This window comes from Ursus arctos, unplaced genomic scaffold (assembly GCF_023065955.2).
Source record: "Ursus arctos isolate Adak ecotype North America unplaced genomic scaffold, UrsArc2.0 scaffold_6, whole genome shotgun sequence".
In the NCBI taxonomy this organism is placed as follows: Eukaryota; Metazoa; Chordata; class Mammalia; order Carnivora; family Ursidae; genus Ursus; species Ursus arctos.
The window spans coordinates 71254606-71271819 of record NW_026623078.1 but is presented as its reverse complement, the minus strand read 5'-3'; the positions used below and the strand labels follow the sequence as shown (position 1 = coordinate 71271819).

The window sequence follows — 17214 nt, the reverse complement described above, 5'->3', positions numbered from 1 at the left end:
ATGTCAGGAAATTACTTATATAAAAGCAGCAGCGTATCACATATCCTTCGTAAGCAGCTGGGCCTGAGGTAAGATCCCAGCCCTCCAATTCCTTGTTCAATTTTAGCAAAGTTAATGAACCTCTCTAATGTTCAGTTCCCTGAGACTAATAGTACTTACCTCTCAGGGTTGTTGTTGGGAGTAAAGTAAGAGTAAAACTTGTTATAGAACGCCTGGCCCAAGCTGAGCCCTTGAATGTTCTTGTATAATTATCATGATTTCAGGTACATGGCCTAACCCCTTACATTACTTTCCTATTGCTGCTGGAACAAATTGCCATGAAAGTAATGGCTTAAAACAACAGGAGTTTATTTTCTTATGGTTCTGGAAGTCAGAAGTCTGCAATGGGTCTTCCAGCACTAAAATCAAGATGTCGGCAGAACTGGTTCCTTCTGGAAGCTCCAGGGGAGTATCTGTGCCGTGCTTCTTCCAGCTTCTGGTGGCAGCTGGCGGTCCTTGGATTGAGGATGCACCTCTATGATCTCTGCTTCAGTCACCACGTTGACTTCTCTTCTGTAGTCAAACCTCTCTCTTGCCTCTCTCTTAGTAAGGACACTTACAATCACATTTAGGTCCACCTAGATAATCCCGGATAATTCCCTATCTCAAGATCCTTGATTTAATCACATCTGTAAAGTCCCTTTTACCAAATAAGGTGAAATTCCCAGGTTATGGGGATTAGGACATGGGTATCTTGGGAGGGGGAGGGCATTATTTAGCCCGTTTTACCCTCTCATTTTACAATGAGAGCATTGAGTCCCATGAGAGGCGAGGATATGCAGAGGTCATGGGATTGGTCTAGGGTCAGGAAAGGTGAAGCTTTCTACCTCCACTTCCTACCAACTCATGGTTTGGAAACTCTGCCTGAGACCTCAGACTTCATAGGTAGGGTCATTTCTCCCCTGCATCTCCCCCAGAGCTGCTGCTGTACATACAAAACCAAGGTGTTGGTGACATCATATTCCACAAATCCATAGAATACAATAGGCATGGTGTCCCTTTGAAATGATGTCTCTCTCTCTTCAGTGATCAGGGATAGAGAGTAATACTTTATTTCAACAGTCTGGAGGGCATCAAAACCACTTAACATCAAAAGTGAAGATTAAACATAGTTTAGTTTATATCCAGGTGTATAAGGTGAGACCAGATGACCCTAGGCTTGGCTGATCTACAGCATCCCGACTGCTATGTATAATGTGAGTCAAAATTTGATGTTCTTTCTCTCTTAAGAGTTCCTTTGTTCCAGCTACATACCTCTAGTCACTATAAGCTATTCTGTCTCATCCCACTATCCCACACACTCACCCCCAGACTATATATACCATGGTTCCAGGGACCTAGTAACCATGTTAGGATCTGGCATGGTCATGAATGGGTTCCTAGAGAGACAACAAAGGGGGTTTTGCAGCTGATAATCAAATGTTGTCAGAATTTGAGACTCTTGAACAAGAAGAAAGCAAAGCCCTCCTTCCCATACCCATTTCCTTAGGGCATGTCTTCTGTAGTGGATTTATTCGGTAGCCTCCAGTAAAGTATGTCCCAATCCCCAGAACTTGTGAATATTACCTGTATGGCAAAAGAGTGAGTATTACCTTATGTGGTAACAGATGAGATGAAGTTAAGGATCTGGAGTTGAGGAAAAGTATCTGGGATTATCTGGGTGTGTTCTAAATACCTTCACAAGTGCCCTTAGGAGAAAGTGGCAAAAGGAAATAAGGCAGAGAAGAGGATAGGGACACAAAGAGGAGGCAATGTGAAGACAGAGATTGGAGGGATGTGTCTAGAAGCCAGGAAACACCACGGAATGCCCACAGCCATGAGAAGCTAGAAAAGGCAAGGAAGAGATTCTTCCCTAGAGCCTTCAGAGGGAGTGAGGCCCTGTTGACACCTTGATTCCAGATTTCTGGTCTCTAGAATACATTTTTGTAGTATTAAACCATCCAGTTTATGGTAATTGGTTCCAGCAGCCCTACGAAACTACTTTTGATCATCCGGGAATAGGCATGCCAGCTGCTCGTTAATAATAAAAATAACAACCACAGTAATAAGAGTATTTGGTGACTATCCACTCTATGCCAAGCACTGTACTAAGGGCTTTACTACATTATCGGTCCATTGCACAACCTCATGAGCAGGTGTCACTGCCACCCACAATTTGCTGGTGACGAAGATGAAACTTGGGGTTACAAAGCTAGTAAGAGGGGGAGCTGTGATTAGACCCAGGATCTGTTGGACCCTTTCTTGCTGTTGATCACCAGTACCTCCAGAATTACTCCAAGGACAGCCTATTTCACTGGGACGGAGAGTCAGGAGAAAGAGCAGAGCAGAGGGGCACCAGCACTGAGCGGAGAGAGGCCCAGCATTCCCAGGGGCACATTAGCAGTTGCCAGGGAGTGCTCAGGCCACCCTCATACCTGCCAGGGCAGGGCAGGGCTTGGCAGGACTGTGTGGAGAAGGGGAGGGAGTGCTGGGGATCAGAGGTTCTCTTGGTCGCTGTTCAGAGCCAAAGACTGTCTTCATGATGGTTCTCACTTCCTGTACCTTCTGCCTAGACTGGCCAGGCAGCCAGGAAGCACATATTTCACACAGGGTGGGTGTTATTAGCCCGTGTTGGTCTGGGGAGCCCTCTGTCCTCTTGGGCAGTCTAAAGAGAGCCTGCCCAGATCCTGGAGAAGCCCCCTGTGAGGGTCTGCTTGGGGAGTCATTGCCATTCATGTCACCTGAAGGCATTTTGAAGCAATTTCCAGTTCGGTCCCTGAGGCCCAGTTTCCCTTTGATCTTACACGTCTGGCTCTGGTCTATAAACTCAGTTCAAGGGGTAATTTACGCAAGCTCAAAGAAGGGCAAAAGCCAACAGAGCTCTCTTCTACAGCAAGCTTAATTCAAAGTGCTCAGGGACAGCCTGAGCACCATGAGCTTGATGAGGTTCCAGAGCTTGCTATCATTACACCAATTGTGTTGGGGGCAGATAGGGCTGGGCTCTGCTGGAGACTATGCATTCGCTTGTAATTACTTGAATGAAGGATTGGTTGCATTGAGTGTAGCAGAAACCATCTGAGGACGGACTCCAGCAATTGTTATAACTAAAGGCAACTGAGAGAGCCTCAATCTTTTCCTCTAGTCCATGGCTAACGGTACTACAGGGAACAAAATAAATAAAGTAAAGGGCCCTGCATTTACTGAGCACCTACTGTTTGCCAAGTGTTTCACATAGGGTATTTAATCTTCAAAATGACTCTGAAAGTTATTTCTCACATGTTTTTTAGATGAAGATGCTGAAGCTCATAGAATTTCTGTCACTTTATTTGCCAAATAGAACTAGTAAAATGACAACTGGAATTCCAACATGTATCCACAGCCCAGGCTGTTTTCACCATACCATACCAAATAAACAGAAGATCGAACCATAATGTGACCCTTGTGGGTACAACAAAGATGGATCAGGGCACTGGAACATATCTGAATGAAACACATACATTTATAAAGTTGGATATATAAATTTAAAACATTATTTTTGTTATTTTTGGTAGGTCAGAGAGTATGTGCTGAATTCTAAGCCAAAATGTCCCCAACGTAACATTCTTCAACCTATGGAAGGGTTAACTGGCAGTGGCCATTGAAGAATAACAGGCATTTCTGCAGAATACCATCTCCTTGCCTTGAGAAGGGGCCCTCTTCTTCAATCGAATAATATTATGAGTTTGTGGATGACCCCAACTCTCAGTGAGGGTTCATGGAGAAGTAAATATCGATAAGGAACACAGAAGTATAACTCAGAATACTGAGTAATAATTGATTTGTTTGTCCACCTGCCCAAAGACAAGGGTCTGGACCGAATGAGATCCTGAGACCATCTTCTGCCTGCACCTTTCTAGATGGTCTCCACCACCTTCCTGCCAGTTGGTACTCTAATGCGGTGTGGTTCCAAGTGTGGTCCATGGATCAGAGCTGGTCCACCACATGGCTTCTTACCAGGCCAGGAAGAAATCAGTACAGAAACTGAGAGTGTTTGGTAACATTTATTACAATTTGATGTTCATGCTATTTTTGTTGTATTTTACAAAAGTATTGAGTATGATAGACAGGAAATTTAAATATCTGTCCTTCACCACAGTTAGAGAAGCCCATCAGAGCATGTAAATCTGGTCACACGGAAAGCCCTTTGGCCAAAAAAAAATAACAAAGAAAATATGTTTTGGACGGGCATACATAATTATTCTACTTTGTGTGCTTAAAATCAGATCTGTTCAAGCCTTCCCTGACTCATCCTTGTTGTTTCTGCCAGAGTCCCATTCCTCGTTGTTCAGTGATAGTGTTTATTTGTTTACTTCCCATGGTGTGGTGAAAATAGTATTCTATATTTACATAGTATTCTATACTTATATTGTATTTTCTATATTTTTCTCCGGAAAAAACATCCCAGATCTTTAGCAGGCGTACCCTCTTCTCACCATCGTCTTCCATACTCTCTGCCTGGTCTAGGAAACTTACGCTGCCTGAAATGTCTCTTTCTAGTCTTTGTCTGTGAGCTGTGTCTTCAGTTGTCAAGGCTCAGCTCAAACATCACTTCCTGGCTGAAGCCTCCTGCCAGCCCTCTGCCCTGCTTGAGTCACTTCCTCTTGCATGCTCTCAGAGCACGCTGTGCGGGCCTGGCTCACGGCGCCCAGTGACATGAATTACACATCTGTTCCCTGCTCCACATCCTGTCTCGCTCTGTGCACCTGGCCTGAGACCCCCTCATGCTTCAAGAATTAGACCAAAGGTCAGCTCCTCCAGGAAAACTTTCCACACCACAAATAGATTTAACAGATTCTTAGTATACATCATACACAGTTCATTCATTCTTTCAACCCAAATTTATTGAGCACCTAGTATGTGCAAGATGTGTTAGCTTCTGGAGAAAGGTCCATCACTGGAAAGGACAAAGACCCCACATTCTAGAGGGAAGAGACATTACTGTGTTCTAGGGGCAGCCAAAGGCCTGTGAGTCTGGGACAGAGAGCGAGGAGGAGAGTGGAAAGAGATGAAGTCAGAGAGGGAGGCAGGGGCCAGACCTCTAGGGCTTTGTTGGCCATGGCAAGATTGGAGTTTGTGTTAAATGCAGTGGGAGTCCCTTTCCATGCTACCCAGGGCAGGGACCATCCTTTGTTCTGTATTCCCATAATAACTTAAAGGGAAACTTTCACAATCTCCGGAGTTCTTGATGTCCTGCAAATGAAGGAGGATGCCCTCAAATTCCTTGCTGCAGGAACCCACTTGGGTAGCACCAACCTTGACTTCCAAATGGAACAGAACATCTACAGAAGGAAAAGTGAAGGCATCCATATCACAAATCTGAAGAGGACCTGGGAGAAGCTCCTACTGGCAGTTCATGCCATTGTTGCCTCTGAAAACCCAGCTGATGTCTGCGTCCTATGATCCAGGAATCCTGGCTGGCGAGCTGGGCTGAAGTCTGCTGCTGCTACTGGAGCCACTCCTGTGGCTGGCCACTTGACTCCTGGAACCTCTGCTAACCAGCTCCAGGCAGCCTTCTGGGAGCTGAGACTTCTGGTGGGTACTGATCCCAGGGCTGACCACCAGTCACAGAGACGTCTTATGTTAGCCCGTCTACCGGCACTGTGTGTAGCACAGACTCTCCTCTGAGCTGTGTGGACATCGCCATCCCTTGCGACAACAAGCCAGCTCACTCGGTGGGTCTGAGGTGGTGGATGCTGGGCCTGGGAAGTTCTGCATGGCACCATTTCCCATGGACACTCATGGGTGGTCATGCCCGATCTCTACTTCTACAGAGATCCTGAAGAGACTGAAAATAAAGAGCTGGCCGCTGCTCAAAAGGCTGTGACCCAGGCGGAATTTCAGGGTGAGTGGACTGCTCCTCAGCCTGAGGTCCCAGACGGGTTGGTCTGAAGGCGACCAGTTGCCCTTGGTGCCTAGTCAGCAGTTCCCTGCTGAAGACCGGACCGCTCAGCCAGCCCTGAAGCCTGCTCTGCAGCTCCCACGGCTCAGGCCACTGAATGGGTAGGAACAACCCCTGAGTGGCCCTAAGCTGCTCTTCCAAAGGCAAACAAAATGGAAATACAGTTGATAAAATAAACAGTTTGGAAAAAAATTAAAAAATGAAAAAATTAAATGCAGCAGGAATCCACTGGAAGGTTTGAGCAAAGGAGTGATACAATCTGGTTTATCTCTTTCAAAGAACATTCTGGCTGGTGGGTTGGGGGCAATGCTGAAACACCACTTAGGAGGCAATGGCAGTGGTCCATCCAGGGGAGAGATGGTGGTGACTTGGACTGGGATGGGAGTGCTGGAAATGAGGACAACAGGAAGGATTCAGGTTATGTTCTGGAAGCTGGGCTGACTGCTGGAACAGGTGGTGCTTTGGGGTTTCTACTGCATGTAATACTACAAAGCTTAATTGTAGGGATTTTGGTTTTCTTCAGCTCTGAATCTGGGATTTACTGAATGCCTCAAACAGAAAATATCCTAGCTACAAAAATTTCCACTAGGGAAACAATGCAAATTTGTTAATGAGCCAGCCAGAGTGTAGGTGTCGGCATGGGAGTCTACGGGCGTCTTCTGATCCAACACTGTCCTTATGTCAGAGAAAAAAAAAAACATTGGGAGAAAAGTATCCAAGTTTTAAGTCCAAGAAGCAGCCCTGCACCTCACCCCAGAGACTATCCTCTTGGCCAACAGTGAATCAATAAGATGACTTGTTTGAGCCCCATAATTCTATCCTAATATTAACCAAGGAAAGGTGTCCAAGAGACAAAGTGACAGGTCTCTGGGCAAGGAAGCATGTGACGGCCAAGGGTTCACTTTGCTGTTAGGTCCTTTGTTTTTCTCGGTATTTCAGAACTCCCTAGGAATCTGGGGAAATCAAGATTCCAATCAGCAGGAGTCCAGAGTTTACACAATGAACCTCAGGGACCGAATCAGTCGTGATTATGCTCATTACTGCCATGGATCCAGACACTGAAAAGCGGGTGGATGGCAGGCAAATCTGGGTACTAATCACATTCTCCTGTGCTTGAGTGTATGCCCAGGGAGCAATCTGATCACAGGCCGAGCAATGGTAATAGCTTCAGAATATATGGGCCATCCCAATGGATCAAACTTAACTTATAAAATTGGGGCAGAAAATAAAAAGAGCCTGAGCTGATGTTTGTAATGGACAGTATGACAAATGCCTATTTTTCTATCTTAAAATGAGGTTTATGAAAGGCTTCTTTCATCAAAATTCATCAGCATGGTATTCATCGCAGGGGACGTTTTTGGAATACTGATGCATGCTAGTTGGCAAGCATATATTTTACACCTGCTGGGAGCTAGGTCTGGGGCTGGGAAAGGGAATAGAGAGATGAATAAGGTGAGATAAGTGCCCTGGAAAAGGTCAGTTGTTTGATTGATGGACCAATGGGTGAGGCAGATCTGGAGAAAATGGATATAATACGGAGTGGGTGTGGTCAAACCTTGAATTATTGGTGTAAACAAAGGGCTCTGGAAATGAAGAAGGAAGCCAGCACTTCGTCTGATACATAGTGCAGTCTAAACAACATTAACTTGGGGGCCAAATGGACTATGTGAGGAATCCCACCTATCCCACCCACCCATGTTTTCACCTTGGGCAAGTTAGCTTAACCTCTCTAAAGCCTCAGTTTGCCCATCCCTCAAATGGGGGAAATAATTATCTCCAGAGTTTTAGTGAGAAATAGATGGAGTATATACAGTGTTTACTGATCTAGCACATCGTTGGTGCTTAGCAAATGGCAAAAGATGTTAATACAGTAATACAGTAGCTCCCCTTATTCACGGGGATACATTCCAAGACCCCCAGTGGATGCCTGAAACCACGGATTGTACTGAACCCTATATATACCCTGTTTTTTCTTATACATACATACCTGTGATAAAGTTCAATTTATAAATTAGACACAGTAAGAGATTAACAACAATAAAATAGAATAATTATAGCAATACCCTATAATAAAAGTTACATGAATGTGGTCTCTCTCTGTCAAAATATCTCATTGTACTCCCCTTCTTCCTGTGGTAATGTGAGATGATAAAATGCCTGTGTGATGAGATGAGGTGAGGTGAATGATGTAGGCGTTGTGACATAGCATTAGGCCACCATTGACCTTCTGGCAACACGTCAGAAGGAGTGTCATCGGCTTCCAGACCATGGTTGACTGTGGGTAACTGTAAGTAAAACCACGGATAAGAAGGACTACTATATAGATTCTTAGTGAGTATTTTGCTCTAGTAGAATTTCTTTACTCTTTCCGATGAAAAGTCAGTATATTTCGGTGTGTCTTAGACTCTTCAGGGAAAAAAAAAGAGGTTCTATGTGAGTATCTGTAAATATACTTGACACCTATACTAATAATACCCATGCAATGTGACGACGGGTGGTGGCTTGTTAGCTAAGCTACTGGGACTGGGAGCAAATCACTAGATTCTAGAAAAATAGGAGATAGAAGGAGCATAGATTAGGTATCAGGGCTTGATACCCTAGGAGAATTAGGGTAGGTCTGTCTTGTAGGGGTTGCAGGGGACCTTAGGGACCATCTAACTCAGCCTCTGAATAGTAGAGTACAGGAGACTGAAACCAAAGGAATTGAGTAACTGTTCTGAGACCCTTGGAGGCAGAGCCTTCCATTGTTCTTCGCTTTCCCGTTTCTTGTCTCCTGGAGGCTCTGAAGGCAGATGGCAGTGAATGATTTGGAAACACTGAGCTTAGGAAGTCAGAGAAAAATTTCTGAGCTCAATTCCTCTCCTTAACTGTGGGAAACCACTACTCATGTTCCACCTGAGAAGGATTCTGTAGCTCTGAGACCCCAGTTTGGACCTGAGGCAGAAAGAAGGAAGGGTGGGTAGCACTCCTTGGCTCGATGTGTGAGCTTTTGCAACGGATTCTAACTGGTTGGTTAGCTGGTTGACCGAACTCTGTCACAAAGGTGGCCCCTAGGAAGTAAGGTTCAGATGCCAGAAATCTCTTGGTATAATTTAGAGAAAGAAATTAGAATTGTAGACATAGACAATTGTTGGAGTACAATTATTACATAAAAAAATAAAATATACCTGACTACTCCCTAAACATATTTTCTGAGAAACCAAAAAGAAACTCCTCTTGCCAAGTCTTGAGTAGTGAAGAAAGAATCGGTATCTTTGAAAAATGCTCAGGTTGTGATTTGAGAAGACCAAGGATAATGACAGAAGGCACAGTAGCTGAATGGCCTTCTTGAGTCCATGGAGGACTGGGGGGCAGTGGTCACACAGCTGCCTCTCGCACCCCCAGGCAGTGGGTGTGCAGACAGAAGTAGCAGCTTTGCCGTGTGCTGCTCTAGTGGTCTGACCTTGGATCCACACGGTACCTAACCTCACTGTGCCTCAGTTTCTTCTTTTGTAAGATAAAGCCACATCGCTCAAATTTTGCTGAGAGGCGATGTGTGTGAAGCGCTCACCAAGGTGCCTGACTCATAACAACATCCAGATAAATGGGAGCTATTATTAGCTGTAATTATAGGATTCTAGTGGCTGAACATGAAGTTTGGAGATAAGGGGAGGCTTATTTTTGCTTCCCCTTAGGTCCCTCCCATCCCCCCCTCTACCTCTCCTCTTCTGCCTCCCTTTCCACTTTTAAGGACCCTTTTGATGACATTGGACCCACCCAGATTACTAGGATAATCTCTTGATTTTAAAGACAGCTGGTCTTGGGGCGCCTGGGTGGCTCAGTCGGTTAAGTGTCCAATTCTTGATTTCGGCTCAGGTCGTGATCTCAAGGTCCTGGGATGGAGCTGTGACAGGCTCCTCACTCAGCAGGGAGTCCGCTTGAGATTCTCTCTCTCTCTCTCCCTCTGTCCCTCCCCCTGCCTGCACTCTCTCTCTCTCTCTCAAATAAATAAATAAATCCTTAAAGTCAGCTGATCTTCGTTTAATCCTATCAGCAATCTAAATTCCCTTTGCCATAGACCCTAACGTTGTCATAGATCCTGGGGGTCATGGACATGGGGGGGCGTTATTTTGTTTACCACACCCACCAGTTAGGTGTACTATTTTAGGCAAGACTGTATTTCTCAGTTTCCTCATGCGTGTAGCCAACAAGCTACAAGGATTAAATGAGGTAAATGCACGTGAAGCCCTTAGCACAGTATCTGGTGCACGATAAGTGCTCAGTCTGCATGTGGTGTTGTCTTTCCTTTCTCGAAAATACACACATACACGATGTAGAGCTCCACACCTGTATCCTATCCTGAACCACCGTGCCCTGAAATGTTGCTTACAGCTACATCCTGGCATTCCTTTTTCTTTTTTCTTTTTTTTTTTGGTGGGCTCTACTTCCAATGTGGGGCTTGAACTCACAACCTCTAGATCTACATCTAGATCAAGGGCTGCATGCTCTACTGACTGAGCCAGCCAGGGCCCCCAGCCCAGCTTTCCTAACAGAGGGGCGGCGAAGGCCGAGAGCCTGCCTTGTACCTGGGTCACAGGCTCCTTCCCTGCACTCTGGACAGCCCACGCACACCACCCTCGAGGTTTTTGGCACCTGACAGTGACTGTCGTGGGAAGGAAGTGCTCTCCTGGTGTCCCCAGTGGGGGGACAAATGAATCACTGAGTGCAGGCCTGGCAACAGTTCATTCTTCTATGAATGGTGACAGATATTCAAGAGATAGCGCTCAGTGCCCAGAGACGTGCCTTGGACACAAAGGAAACTACCAGTGCTATTCACTGTTCCGGGCACCCTCACATTCCTGATGTCCTGTGATCCTCCAACTCTGGGGGTAGGCAGGGAGGCCCCCCTCAGGAGGCCGCTGGGTTAATTGAGGAATGGAGGGTAGATGACTTGACCACGGTGACACAGCTTACCGGGGCCTGGCATCTTGACCTCCAGCCCTGGAGCCTCTCCACTTCTGCCCGGCCTTCTCCCAGCCACTGAACAGCAACGGGGGGTGAGTTGGCCTCACTTAGGTTACAGCCTCTTCTCCACTTTGCCTCCTCTTCTGCCCTGACCTCCAACCAGAGGAGCTGCCACAGAGTCATTGCTGACCACGTACCCGGGTAGCATGTCTTCCTCCCTCAGCAGGGCTCTCCTGCCTGTCGTTCGCCAGCACTCCCATTTGGTGCTTAGTCACACGCAGTCTCCTACGGGTGGCTGTCCCTGGTTTGCTTCTGCTCTCTCCTAACTCCTTGGGTCAAACTGAATTAGCGAAGAGGAGAGAGAAGTAGGTAACCCTCCAATCAAGGGTTCTCACCTGGGGCAGAATCCTCCCCTGCACCCAGAAAACCTGTTGAAGCCATGGAGGGCTTTGGGGGCGTTATAGTGGCTTTGGGGAGTCCCTGGTGTTCCAGGGGTAGGGGGGTGCACTGATCGTCCTGCAAGGTGCTAGACAGCTCGCTCCCCACGTGACTGCAAAGAACTGTGTCCTACACGATGCTGGTAGTACTCCACGGACGACCGGGGCTCTAACTGGACCATCAGCTCTCATTCGGACTGGGAGAGCTACCTCTGTGCGATGATGATGATGACCGTGACTTGTCTTGAACTCTTCTTCAGATGACCAAAGCCGTTAAAGGTAAAGAAGAGCTTTTTATCCCCCCATGCAATGGTTGATTCCACAGCTCCCTACTGGGTAGCAAGGGGTAGCAGGCAGAGATCCGGGGTGAAAACAGCCATCAGTTCTGGAGCCACGCTGCCCGGGTGATGTCCCAGCTCTGCCACTGACTGGTTTATGATCTTGGCAGGTTAGTCTGTCTGTGTCTCAGCTCTTACGTTCTTTAAACTGGGGACCACTGTGGCTACCCTGTTTTGTTACCCTTGGCACATAGTAAGAGTTACTAAATGTTCGATGTCATTATTAAAATCACTGCCATCTGTGGGACCTGGGGCACGCTATTTGTCAGCTCTGCGTGTTTCTTCCCATGCAAATAGGGATCATAATACCTACTACCAAGTGTTTTTGTAGGATCCAATGAGAAAACATGTATAAAGGACAAGTATGACACAGATGATATTCCTAACAACCTCATGAAGGTGTTACCCCCATTTTACAGGTAAGGAAACTGAGGCTTGCAGAGGTTAGGTAACTCAGCCAAAGATACACCGCTATCTGGGATTTGAGCCAAGGCTGTTCTAGACCCACTGTGCCCAACCACCATAACCCTTAGCTGCTTTTCCCTAGGAAGCAGCTAGAACAACACTTGGTAGCTTGTGAGTATCCCTGGCTGGCAAAGAGACAGTTCTGACCCTTAGCTGTGCTCTCCACCAGGAAGCCAGTGGCAGGATTCCCAACTCTCTTCCCTGAACGACAGTGCTGTGTGAGGGAGTGGCTGGGAATCCGGAAACCTGGAATCTGGTTCTTGCTCTGTTGTTTCCAAGGCATCCATGGGCAAGTCGGGCAACTATGCAGGACCTTGATTTCCTTCAGGACAAGGAGGTGAGAGTCCAGAGATGTTACAATGATAATGGGAGGCTGCAGAAGGGGTGTGCCTCAGTGTCCCACTGTCTGTGTTAGCGGGAGCTTACCCCTGGGATGTTGTCATGATGTGACTTTCAACAGAGCCAGTTTGGGGCAAAACGCTGGTTTCTCCTTGGACTGTGTGCAAATTAAGAGTGGGCTCCTGAAACATCAAAGGGGATCAGTGTGATACAGGGGTGCCCTCGCGAGGACCGGGCAACAGAGGGTGAACGTTTGCAAAGGCTAGGGGAGAGCACTGCCGTGGATTAAGCACCTGCTGTGTGCAAGGAAGTTGACACTCATGGTCTTGCTCTGGCCTCACATCAACCATGATGGAGAGTGTTGGGGGGCAGTAAGGGGCAGTGGTTATCAGAGTAAGGCAATATGGCCAAGATGTATCAGAGTCAGACAGATGTGGGGCCAGGTCCCAACTCTGACACTTAAGAGGAGCTGAATGCCCTCCAAAGAGATGTCTAACCTCACTCTGCCTCAGTTTCTTCTTTTGTAAAATGAAGCCCCATCCTTCAACTTTTGCTGAAAGATGATATGTGTAAAGTGCTCACCACAGTGCCTGGCTCATGACCGCATCTAGAAAAATGTAGTTATTATTGGCTGTAAGTATGGGATTGTAATGGCTGAACATTAAGGAGATGAAGGGGAGGCTTATTTTTCCTTCCCTCCCAAATACCAGTTTAATGCATCATTTTAAGCCCACGAGCATGCCCCAGGCCGCAATGACCTATCATCACAGTACCAGGGATGACATAGTCCTGAGGCCAGACCCTTTCGCACCTGCTGCAGGAGCCAGGACCAGAGGGGAGGTTCCCCTAATGGAGTGGAACTGGGTAGGGGAGGGATGGGGGAGCTCCCTGTGCTTTGGAGGGTCAGCTTGCGCAGCTGGAAAAGTGGTTCTTGAACTTCAACAGGCACCAGGGCCACCTGCTGGGCCCCAGGCTGATTCTCTACGTGGAGGCAGAGAATTTGCCAGGGCTTTTGGTCTTCTCACTAAGCTATGTTGACTCTTGCGAGAAGGGCAGTATATTAAATTAACATTATTGATGTGCTGTGATGGCAAATACCAATGCTCCTGGCTGGAGGGTCACACTTGGAGAATCGCTGAGCTGGACAACTGGGAGGACAGATCTGGGTTCTTCCTGTGGATTTCTCTTTCTTGGAGAAAGTGGTTTGTTTTCTCTGAGTCACCTAATGAGTCTTCACGGGCCGTGCTACTAACCGTCCCTGGTTGAGCAGCTGAGACTGAGAACGGGGTCAGAGACAGCCCCTGAAATCGATCCCAGTCTGGGGTGCAGAGGGTAGGGGACCTGGGCGCACTTAGGAAGCCCTCTCCTTCTAGCACTTGCCGGGCTTTCTTCGGAGTTCGGCTGACTCGCCTCCCAGGGCAGAGCCAGGGCCATGGGCCCTCACTGGCAGCCTGGAGTAATTTGACACTGAACTTATATTGACACTTGGAAGGATGGACCACTTTTTTTTTTCATGGTGGCTTTTGGCATGTTGGGGTGACCGGCACCCTGCAGCCACTGCTGAGGTCCGGACTGCCTGGTGATGTGGCCAGTGCTGTGCTCCCTCAGGTCTGACACGGCCTGCTGCCTCTGCATGTGGCATTTGATGGCACTTGTCAGCTTAGCGTCAGATATCAGTGTTGTTCTGATGTTCCATTCCTCGGTCACCTCCTGTCCCAGGCTCAACCACCTGACATAGCTTGGCACTTCTGGATCTCTTCCGTAGAGATAACTCTGACTAACTGTCCCCCATCACACCTCCCCCACCCCATTCCCCTGGCCGGTGCGCCAGTCAGCATGTGAAGACTGTGGTGTTTTTCCGTGTATCTCTCTGGGGGCCTTATTGTTGGTACGAAGCCATTTCATCAATAGAGATTCATTTCGCGAGAGAGCTCTGTGATGTGCCAGTAAATATCAGCACAAGGGAAGGTTTCCAGCGTGCGGACCAGAGTTGTAACCCTTCACATTTATGGCAGACCCTCCCCTCTGGAGTCCTGGGCCCCGCTCGGCCTTCAGTCAGAACAGTCGGGCTCTGCAACTGGCAGGATTTTTTCTGCAGAATCGCAGATAAGCTGTTCCCCTTTTTCTTCCAGCCCTGCAGAGAAATGACAAAATCCAGGGCCAGAGTTTGCACAGACTAAATAGAGCTGGCAAAGATCTGAGAGCTCGTGGAGCCCAAGGGTGGCAAATAAATTTTATTTTGTGCCAGTTGCTACTGACCGCGTGATGCTGTGCATTCGAAGCCCAATTTCAGCTCAGGGGGAAACGGTGCCCTGATCTCAGAGTCGCGTCTGTCTTGGGCCATAGGATGGGAGGGTGGCCATTCATGGGTCATACAATACGTTGCTCTCGCTGACCCCGCTCAGTTCTCTTCATTTATGAAACAGGAAACTCAGTCCCAATAGAATGCAAGGAGCTTTCCCAGTTCGTGTAACTTGTTAGTAGTAGATTTAAGATGAGGACCCAGATTTTTAACAGGAATTCAATACATTTCCATTCTCATAAGAATAGAGACTTTGGAAATACAGCAGCCTGAGTTCAAATCCCCAACCCGTCATTTATCAGCTTTGTGACCTTGGGCTGTCACTTAACGTCTCTGAGCTTCAGTTTCCTCCTTTATAAATGGAATAAGAACACCCACGTGCTTATTGGGAGAATTAAATGTGACAATGGTGCATATAGCTCAAAGCCTTATGTGTCAATGTTTAATTTCTTTCCTTTTTCCAACAGAAAATTATATGCATTAGTAAGATGACATCCTTGGGGGCAGTTTGCACACCAGGGCGATGACATAATTGTGTAATTGTAGATCTGATGTATTCTCTTGTGAACTCAGGGTTTGGGATCAGGTAATCTTCAAGATTCCTCCAGCTTAAAAATTGCTATGACCGTAAATACATAACTTTAAAGGATTTTCCTTGAGTTAGTTCGGTGAGTGGGTACTTGGTAAATGATCCTTGGAGGATTTTCTGGAGTCAAACCAAGGTCTTTGCAGGTGCAGAAGCCATTTGCAGCATTCTAATGTCTTCTATGTTGTGCAACTCATGGCCTGAAACCTTGGTACGTCACACTCCATTGTACTAATGGTTTTCCTTCCCCGCTGCCTGCCAGGGACGTGAGCCTTGCAAGGACAGTAACTAGTCTGCATCGTTGCAGTGTCCCAGCACCCCACACAGGGCCTGGGTGCTCAGCCCAGGGTGGCTGGCTTCATCTCTAAGGGTTGAGAAAAGGTGTCCAAGGCTTAGCCATGGCTAGAGTCTTAGAACTTGCAAAGCCCAGAACTGAGTTAGTCTGGAACTCAGGGACTCTGGCCTCATTACTTCCTGCACAGCCTCTTGACTTTTCCATGCACAAAACGGGGAAGCTGCTAAGTGACCGTTCTGTCCTTGAGGCAGGTGCTAAACAGGCAATCCAAAAAGGTTTGGTACCTCCTCTGAGAGCCATTTCGGGTTAACCAAAGCATTCTGCCCGTAGGAGGAAGGCAGGGAGTGAGGAGTGAATCAGGCCCAGAGAGCTGGGCTCAAGTGAGATTTATAAATAAGAACATGGAAACTCACGGAAGAAGCCAACCAAGGCAAAGGAGAATGGGCAAGTCTCAGCGAGACCATTCTAAGATAAAAATAACTAATGAGAGAAGAGCCAAATTTCTGGGAGACTCTTTGAGGGCCATTATGTAACTGTTTCCCTAGACTAGGATCGTAGAAGCACCAAGAGGGATAAAAGAAAGCTTTGGGGCTTACACTGTTCACTCATTTATTCAGGCACCATCTACTCCATGCCCCGTGTACAAGGGACGGTGCTAGATATAGTGGAAAGCATCACAATTAAGGTGTTGTCTCTGTTTCCGGGTTGCCAGAAATTTAACCAGGGAGAAAGACACATAATGAGTTTACAGAGGCCATTGTAATTACCCCTATGCCCTGCATGCCCTGCTTTGTGTTACATGGTGTTTCTCATGGTGGATGTCACTGTTTTTTCCTGCCTGAACTCTTCTGCACCTCCTTGGAAATGCAGCCCCTTCTCTGGGGGGCATTGACCCCAGCCTATCCTAACCTGAACGAAAGCTGTATGTCTCCACCTTCCTGAGCCTAGTGGTCAGGGGAATGTCCCATGATTCGAGTCAGGGCCGTGCAAGTTCTTCCCTGGGACTCCTCTAACTGGAGCTGGGAGAAAGAATAGAAGCACCATTTCTCTCTGGAAGGAAGTTATGACGGGAGCCACAGCTGCAGAGACGGGCTTCCCACCTGAGAAAGGCAGGCAGCCAAGCGAATAAAAGTGACACACAGGAAGAACCAAAGACATGACACGCACACATGTGCACACACATATACATACACACGTGCACACACTTGCACACACATATACACACACAGAAAGAGGGGGAGAAGAAGGAGAGGTGGGCAGTTGAGGGCATTTGAGTCACTGGTTTCACCTATTTCTCCAGTGGTTTAGAAACACCTGCTAAGAGCTTCGTTTTTTGTTGCAACCAGCTCCCGTGCAGTTTCCATCTCTTAAAAGAAAGGGACCTGACGAATAGATGCTCTCCCAGGAGAAGGGGAAGGGAATTGGCAGTAAATGCCAGGAGATGGCAAATGATCTCAATTCTCAAAATAACCTAGGGCGGAAACCCATTTTATAGCTAAAGAGAGAGAGAGGTTAAGTGACTCGCTCAGGGTCACAGAGCTAGTAAGTGACC

The 17214-nt window shown here is 47.3% G+C and overlaps 1 pseudogene; it reads left to right on the top strand.

Annotated features, from left to right (window-relative positions):
• LOC130542882 (40S ribosomal protein SA-like) lies at positions 1-6688 on the top strand (annotated as a pseudogene).
• Positions 6689-17214: the final 10526 nt, after the last annotated feature.